Here is an 8,518-nt window from a genome sequence, read left to right on the forward strand (position 1 = left end):
AAAACTCAGAAAAGGAAAATTATTTGTCATGGTATTGTAAAAAGTAGTAGCCTTTGGAGTCAGAAAAATAAAACCCAGAGCTAGTTCCTGGCTCAGCAAATTGCTGTTCGGACTTGAGCAGGTCATTAAACCTCTCTGTGCCTATTCTGTTTTAATCTGCAAAATGGGGCTCAGTAATTATTGCGGAGTTTCTGACATTTTTAGAAATGAACGTAAAATGCTTGGCAAATTTGAGTTGTTCAATAAACAGTGACAGTTCTTGAGTGTTCCAAGGTCACAGCTGATAAACAGCAGGCCAGACTGGAACCTGGAACCTTTGAGTCCAAGCTTAGTGCTTATTCTTTAAAAAAAAAAAAAAAAAAAAAAGAGATGGGGTCTCTGCTGGGCATGGTGGCTCATGCCTGTAATCCTAGCACTTTGGGAGGCCGAGGTGGGTGGATCACCTGAGGTCAGGAGTTCAAGACCAGCCTGGCCAGCATGGTGAAACCCCATCTTTAAAAAAAAAAAAAAAAGAAATGGGGTCTCACTTTGTTGCCCTCATCTTAACTCCCAGCCTCAAGTAATCCTCCGGCCTCCACCTCCCATGGTGCTAGGGTGACAGGCATAAGCCACTGTGCCCGCCCTTTTCGTTATTTGCGTCATTTTGCTTCTTAACCACCTCTACCTACCTTCCTCTCCACCGGTCCCACACTTCATGTATTGATATTTCCAACTCATCTGACCTGTCCAGATGATCACCAGCTGCTTTTTATGGCTGTCTGGAGATGCAACCTTCATCTCACCATCCAGACCACCTGCTCCTTAGGGCTAGGCCCCCGTGGCCTTCATTACATCCCCAGCCTTTCCTCAGACTGCTGGACAGATTCTTGTGCCCATGGCAAACCATCCAGTCTAACAGCAGTTCATGAGGTGGTGCAAAAGCTGGACAAGGCAGAAAGGCAACTTTTCTCTAAACAGTTTAAGGTTGACTTCCAGGATATTAAATGCACTATTAAAAATTCTCAGGAAGAGGAAGAAACTGAAGATTTTTATCTGAACATAGTACATTGTTTTTCTAAGGAACAGGGCCAAACAAGTTCGGTGCTTTTCTTTTTTTTTTTTTTTGGGCTTCTTTTTTTAATGAACGACATAACACTTTCCTATCAGCTAGGCTTTTTTGCGCCTCTTCAGCAGCTTGAGACAGAGTCTTGCTCTGTTGCCCAGGCTGGAGTGCAGTGGTAAGATCTCCCAGCTCACTGCAATCTCTGCCTCCCAGGTTCAGATGATTCTTCTGTCTCAGGCTCCTGAGTAGCTGGATTACAGGCACCTGCCACCTCACCCAGCTAGCTTTTATATTTTTAATAGAGACAGGGTTTCATCATGTTGGCCAGGCTGGACTCAAAGTCCTGACCTCAAGTGATCCACCCGCCTCAGCCTCCCAAAGTGCTGGCATTACAGGCATGAGCCCCGTGCCCTGCCTCAATGATGTTTTGAGACCACAGTAAAACCTAACTGATTCATACCAGTGGGAAACTGTCAATCTGAATCAGTGGAGAGAAGTGAATTACATCCTTTTTAACATAAACTCCTTTATTTCCAGTGGAATTCAAATAAAATCTTTATTTCCAAATGGTTTAATACTTGGACCTGTTTTTTAATGGGTTGTTCAGAATCTGATCTACTACATTTATTACAACCACATTTATTGTTTGTATGGAAACAGGAATGGCCAAAGTTTTTGAGAAGTGTGTTCTTCCTAAAAATGTAAACATCCAACATCCCCCAGCAACGCTGTTCACTCCTTGGTAGAGCTTTTTCTTCCCAGGTCACCTGGAAGAAAACCCCAGCTTAGACTGCTCCCGGCTGCTCTGGTTCTGAGTGTGCAGAGGTTTGCAATATCAGCCCAGGTCAAGCCCTGAAAAAAAATTTCTCCAGACTTATCTGTCCAGACCCATCTGAGAATTAATAGGCTCCCCATGGTGCCAAGAGAAGCAAGCCTGCCATGGAAACACTGATTCAACCATAATAACTACTGACATAAAAACCACACAAATGAACTAAACATTTCTTCCACCCAATCAGAGTCCAGGGGAGGCCATAGCTTCAGGATTAAAATAAGTAGGGCTGTTTTTATTATGTGGTCCCGCTCATTTGAGCCTCTCCCATTGCCTTGTTTTCACAGCTCCCTTTTATGAGAAAGATGGGAGTGAGGGGGGGTTAGGAGGGAGACTAGAGCTATGCAGATGGGAATGCCAGGCTGGGAATACCAACACTGTGGTGCATGTCAGGCAAATTCAAACTTCTAGCCTGGAGGAGGCTGTAATCATGTTTGGGATTAGTCTGAAAACAAGCTCCACTGAAATTCTATCTCCCAGAAAAACAGTCAAGTGAGGACTGAAGTCAAAAATGAGTATTTTTAGCAAGCATTCTATCTCTTCCATTTACTATTTTCTTCCTTTTTCTGTCTTTAGATATTAGAAATGCTAATTCCATGAAGCATCATTATTATTAGAAGAAAGCACAGGGGGTTAAAAATCAAAAGATGCCAAACCAACAGAAGCAGTACATCCTAAGGAGGAATATATTTTAATTTTTCCCATACCCACAAGGCTCAATTTGTGGGTCCTAGGGGTCCAAACCCCAATACCCAGTGAATGTCATACCTTCAGGAAATATATGGGCCAGTGTGGTGGCCCCCGCAGCAGTGGCCCCCTGGCCTGACTCCTTGCCTTCCAGGGCAGGAGGGGACTCCCGGGCTGCAGGCACCAGCTGAGGTCCGAGCTGAGGTCCCAGGGAGCAGGGAGGGAGCAGCAGCCAAATAACAGCAGCCAGAAAGAAGTGAGAGTCTGGGGGCGGGAGAGAGACATAGAGGCCCCGAGGGAGGCGTGAAAGGCGCAGAGCTGGTGGCCGGGTCCGAGAGCTCGAGGGGCCGCGCGCGGGTGAGAACAACCCCCGGCCCCCGCCCGCAGAACTGAGACGATATTCTTTTCTTTGCAGTTTGAGTTTTCTCTTTACAGTAGGACCCCGGTCCCAGCAGCAGCCTCAGAGAAGAGGGGAGGCGAGGAGTCCTTGCCCGGGGGCCACCCCTCTGCGGGCCCCAGGGCGCCTCTGGGGCCGGCCAGCGCGGGCGCGGGGAGATGGGGAGACGCCGAGCGGCCCCGGAGATGCCCGAGTCCCGGGGCGCCCGCAAACTTTCCCAGAGACGGCGCGAGGCCCCACCTTAGAGAAGGGGTTCCCAGGCTTCCCCGTCTCTGTCCCCCGGGGCTGGTCACTCACCGGCAGCGCGGTTGGGGCTCCGAATCTGGCCACCGCCATCCACACCGGGAGAAGGAGGAGGAGGGAAAAGAGAAGGAAGAGGGGAGGAGGGGAGGAGGCGAGGAGGGGGAGGAGGGGGAGGAGGGGAGGAGGGGAGGAGGGGAGGAGGGCCCCGGGCCGCAGAGTGGAGGGCGGGGAGGAGCGGCCCTGGCGCAGTGACTCCTCCCACTCCGGCGCCCGCCCCTCCTCCCCTGCTGAGCCTCCCTTCTAGCTTCACGCCTTCGTTCCCACCCCGAATCCCCCAAAGTTTTTCTGGTGTCCGACTCTCCATTCTCTTCCCTCCAGCGCATCTTCTGTCCCAGAGTCTCCAGCCTCCCACAGGAAGGGAGAGCCCCTACTCCTGCAAAACTGCGGGGACGGGGTGTAGGTGTATCAGTTACGCTTCGATGTCCACTTGAAGCAAATAACTTGGACCCCACCCCATCCCCCACCTTGTGATTCGAAGAACTAAATAATTACTTTTGAAAGGTAAAGATGAAGCCCCACCTTCCTGGGCGAATCAATCTCAGCAGGAGGAAGGACACAAGATAGCTTAGTGAGGGCCAAGCTATGGGGGCGGGGAGGAGGTAAATACGTCCAGATGCCTCCTCTCTGTGCTGCCTGCAGAGTGCAGAGAGAGGGAGAAGGGGAGTTGTTCTCCCACGAGAGGTTGCAGGATGGCTTGCAGTCCCTATTCCATCGCCGGCTGGCAAATAACTCTAGGCAAGTCACTGGCATCTCAACCTCTTCCTCAAGTAGGGATGCCTCACTGGGAGCCAGTCAGAATGAAGGAAGTTGCCTCCCTCCCAACCCCTTTACCCTGGAGGGACACCAAGCCCAGGATGAGAGACTGAGCTGGGTTGGAACAGGCTCAGAGGGAATAGAAGAGGGCATTTTAGGCCCCAGGGCCTGGTGCTTTGGAGATTGGCCAGACTGGAAGGCTTAGGGGAAGTGGACAATGTTTAGGTGGGAAGGTGGAACTGGGCACTAAGCAGAATGTAGGAAATCCCTGAAAGTTTTTAAGCGAAGGCGCACAGTGGGCGGCCAGTGAATCCTTGAGGATTCGAAATGGCGAAAAAGAAATACTGGTTTAAAGGAATGCAGGATGGACTACCTGGGAAGAGAGAGATTGCATTCAAGGAGAGGGGTTAGGAGGCCCTGGTGAGCATCTCAACTCGAAGTACTACTATGCTGGCAGATGGAAAGGAAATCAGAGAATTCTTTTTTCTTTAATCATAAATTTCCTTGAGAAGCTGGGCTAACTCATAGGCAGTGCACCCAGAGTTGGTGAAAATTTGTAAACACTTCCTTGCATTTGCATAATAGTAATTCTCTTTTAAATGTTCTTTCAGGTGTAGCCTTGTTTTTGACCTTGGAGTTCCCAGGTGAACTGGAAATATATTCAGTACCCAATTGGACACCCAGCCAGTGTTAAGAACCTGTGCTCAGGGCTTTGAGGAAGAAAACTGACAATCCAAGAGGGCACTCCTTGACGGCCTGAAATCACGCAGCCAGGAACTATTTAGGATACTTTTATTCTCAGATAAAACTGCTAATTGTGCTTATGCTTAACATATCCTAAACACAGAAAAAGACACTGGTTTCTTCTCAGCCTCTCATTTCGTCCAGCTGCCTTCCTCCAGTCAACTGACTGGCTGGTTGACTTGTCAGAGATTGTTCCATGGAACCAGACAGGTACTGGGCCCCTAAGTCAGGCTCCCGGTAAGATCTGAGAGAAGTGGAGCAAGGAGGATGCAGGAAGCAGGACCAGGAGGAAGGGAAGAAAAAGAGAAGTGGCAACTCGTTGTCGTCCTCCTGCTTTGACCCAGGCATTTTGGGGTCCTCAAATTGAATCCCCAAATTGAACATTTTGGGTCCTATGTCCAGCCCACTTTTCACCAGTGGGCCTTCCAAAGAGACCAGCCCATCTCAGAAAGTGCCACAGCTAACTGGAGACAGAACTCATGCAGGAAGCAGTGACATATGACAAACAGTAATCGTCATTGCATTTACATAGAGTTCTGTATGCACCTTTTAAATACTGTCATCTTTGAAAGAAGCAGTATGGCCTTTATTAGTGGGTAGCCACCTGGTGAAAGAAATCTTTTTTGGAAATTTTGACACTTCTGCAAAGCAAATAGGCCCATAATTTTCTAAAGACCAAATACAGTTGGTTGAAAACCATTTTATCTTCTGCAAAGGACAGGCCCTCCCCTTCTGTGTGATTCAACATTGCCCCAAAGGTTGCCAGTTTCATGAATGAAGATTTATTTCTTGCAACCTCACCACATATGTCCACAGGATCCTTTCTGGTAGTGTCTCTTTGTATCAAAATCTGGTGGTAAACAGCTTAGTGTGGCCTCAATAGCTAAGCCACCGCAGCCGTTCGTCACAGCTGTGACCTCATTTTACTCCAGTTACTGTTCTTTCCCTGCTTTACAATAAGTAGACCCTCGAACTATGTCATTCTCCTTTTTATTAGCAGATTTCTCTTTCTGGCAGCTTTTTCATGGAAACATTTAGAGCTTCCCCACTGTTTAACAAAAGGTCTCCAAAGTATCTGTAGATATGACCTAATAGATTGGCTTCGAATTCCTCAAAACTCATGTCAGCTGAAGCTGTCAGGATCATTTAATATACATTCAAGGGGAGGGACACGCTGAGTCCTAATGCTTGGCAGGAACATTCCTCTCTAAAAATTTGGCAACAGCAAATCTCTATTTACATTTTAACACTCATTCAAAACACAGCTTTTTGGCCGGACACAGTGGCACGCCTGTAATCCCAGCACTCTGGGAGGCTGAGGCAGGCAGATCACCTGAGGTCAGGAATTCAAGACCAGCCTGGTTAATATGGTGAAGCCCCTCTTTGCTAAAAATACAAAAATTAGCAGGGTGTGTTGGCAGATGCCTGTAATACCAGCTACTCGGGAAGCTGAGGCAGTAGAATTGCTTGAACCCAGGAGGTGGACGTTGCAGTGAGCCTAGATAGCAACACTGCACCCCAGCCTGGGCGACAGAGCAAGACTCCATCTCAAAAAAAACAAACAAAACAAATACGGCTCTTTTGAAAACCATAAAATTACCCACTTATGAAGTGGATGGCTTCAACAATAGTTGAAATAGAAAAAATTTAAAAATTACTGCTTGAGAGCATGACACATTTTGCTCTGATATTTGATAAACAATCACACTGTTTTTAAACGATTTTTTTTCTATAAATAAACCCAAATACTCTTTGGATGGAAAATTCCAGCGATAAATAAAAAGCCTACATCTTCCCTGGAAATGCCAGTTGAAATCAGTAATACTTAGAAGTAGGATAATCAGTTCAGAATGGCTCAAGATTGACTGTCTTTGTCCTGAAGATGGGATCCTCTTGAGTGTAGTTGAGCTACATTGACCATTGCTACAGCTGGCCAGTCCCTTGGCCTGATTTCTAAAATGTATCCAGTTAGCATTTATTGAAAACCTGCTGTGTACAAGACATTCTCCTAGGCACTGTTGGGGAGTAAGTATGAGGCACAGTTCCTGCACAGTTCCTCAGCATCTATTGCTGTTCAGGAAATGGCATGCATGAGAATAACTGCATGAGATACGTTGACAGTTGACCACAATACAAGAGGTGCCCTAAAGAAATACAGGAAAGCCAAAGAAAGGGAGAATATTCTCCACCATCTCAGCAAGATGTAAGTGAATGACATTTTGCTCTTTGTTAACTGGTCTGTGCCATTTTTTTTCTTCTTCTTACCTGCAACTGTCTTGATCGACTTATAGATCTGTGCTATTTCTATTCTTGGGCCTATAAGATGTCATCACTTAGCTATTCCACAACTATCCGGTGTTTTGGGAAGCAGTGGGGCTGAGTTGAGAGATAATTAAAGCCACTGATAAAACAAGCACAAAGGTTCTAAATGGGGAGATACTTTTTGAGGCCCCTATAACTGCAAACAAGCCAACAGATTCCAGAATGCTTTCCCATCTACCAGTCGATTATTCTAATCTTTTTTTTGTGTGTATGTGAGACATGGTCTCACTCTGTCACTCAGGTTGGAGTGCAATGGCACAATCTCGGCTCACTGCAGCCTTGATCTCCCTGGTCTCAGGTGATTTTCCCACCTCTGCCTCCTGAGTGGCTGGGACCACAGTCACATGCCACCACAGCCTGCTAGGGTTTATTTTATTTTACTTTATTTTTAGTAGAGGTGAGGTTTTGCTGTGTTGCCCAGGCTGGTCTCAAACTCACAGCCTTAAGTGATCCGCCCACCTCAGCCTCCCAGAGTGCTGGAATTACAGGCATGAGCCACCACACCCTGCCGTATTCCTCTTCTTATAAAGAACTATCCTAATGCTCGCTAACCTTTTTTTTTTTTTTTCCAGAGATTTGGAAGAGCTATAATGGGTTTTCCTGCTCTAATGCTTTGATTGCCAGTTAATTTCCTAATTTGGAGCTAACTACTAAACTGCTTAAAAATTTAAGACAAAGAGGCAACCACTTACCAACAAGCTTTCCATTTATTGCCATGGTATCTGAGGACATGGCTCTTAGCCGAGAACAGAAGCTTCCTCTTCTGTCATAAAACAAACTATTCCCTTGTTAATATGGCTCTGCCAGATGTTTTCTTAGCCATCATCAACCAACTATGTTGCTATATTCATATGTAAAAGTAACAGAAGAGTTTGAAGCCTTTTAAGATCGGAGAGCAACTTCCAGGGTTAATGCTACATAAAACTATAAACTGCATGTTTTTCCATCTGAATTCATATGTTCTTTATGAATTATTAAGGCTTAAATTCATAGCCATTTGGTGAGAATGTTTTGTTCCAACTCTTTTGATGGTTTTCTTAGCTAACTGGGTTTTCTTTGTAATTCTTTTTAAAATTTTTGTTTAGAAATCCTATAGGTAAATTTTGTTTCATTTTGTTTCAAAGGGTAATGAACTTAAAAAGTGGTGATGTTAGGCCGGGCGCGGTGGCTCAAGCCTGTAATCCCCGCACTTTGGGAGGCCGAGGCGGGTGGATCACAAGGTCGAGAGATCGAGACCATCCTGGTCAACATGGTGAAACCCCGTCTCTACTAAAACTACAAAAAATTAGCTGGGCATGGTGGTGCGTGCCTGTAATCCCAGCTACTCAGGAGGCTGAGGCAGAAGAATTGCCTGAACCCAGGAGGCGGAGGTTGCGGTGAGCCGAGATCGCGCCATTGCACTCCAGCCTGGGTAACAAGAGCGAAACTCCGTCTCAAA

General features: G+C 46.6%; 1 protein-coding gene across 2 annotated transcripts in view; it reads right to left on the minus strand.

The window, feature by feature from the left end:
* Positions 1-3,346, minus strand: part of STON1 (stonin 1) — a 60,856-nt gene extending 57,510 nt beyond the window's left edge. Inside the window, exons 1-2 of one of the 2 annotated variants that reach the window (XM_032292162.1) lie at positions 3,256-3,346; positions 2,643-2,825 (exon numbers count right to left, since the gene is read on the minus strand). The gene's annotated coding sequence lies outside the window, so the exon portion shown is untranslated. The remainder of the gene's footprint in view (positions 1-2,642; positions 2,826-3,255) is intronic. The other variant, XM_032292163.1, reaches the window with a different exon arrangement.
* Positions 3,347-8,518: the final 5,172 nt, after the last annotated feature.

This window comes from Sapajus apella, unplaced genomic scaffold (genome assembly GCF_009761245.1).
Source record: "Sapajus apella isolate SASKATOON/1434 unplaced genomic scaffold, GSC_monkey_1.0 scaffold26, whole genome shotgun sequence".
NCBI lineage: Eukaryota > Metazoa > Chordata > Mammalia > Primates > Cebidae > Sapajus > Sapajus apella.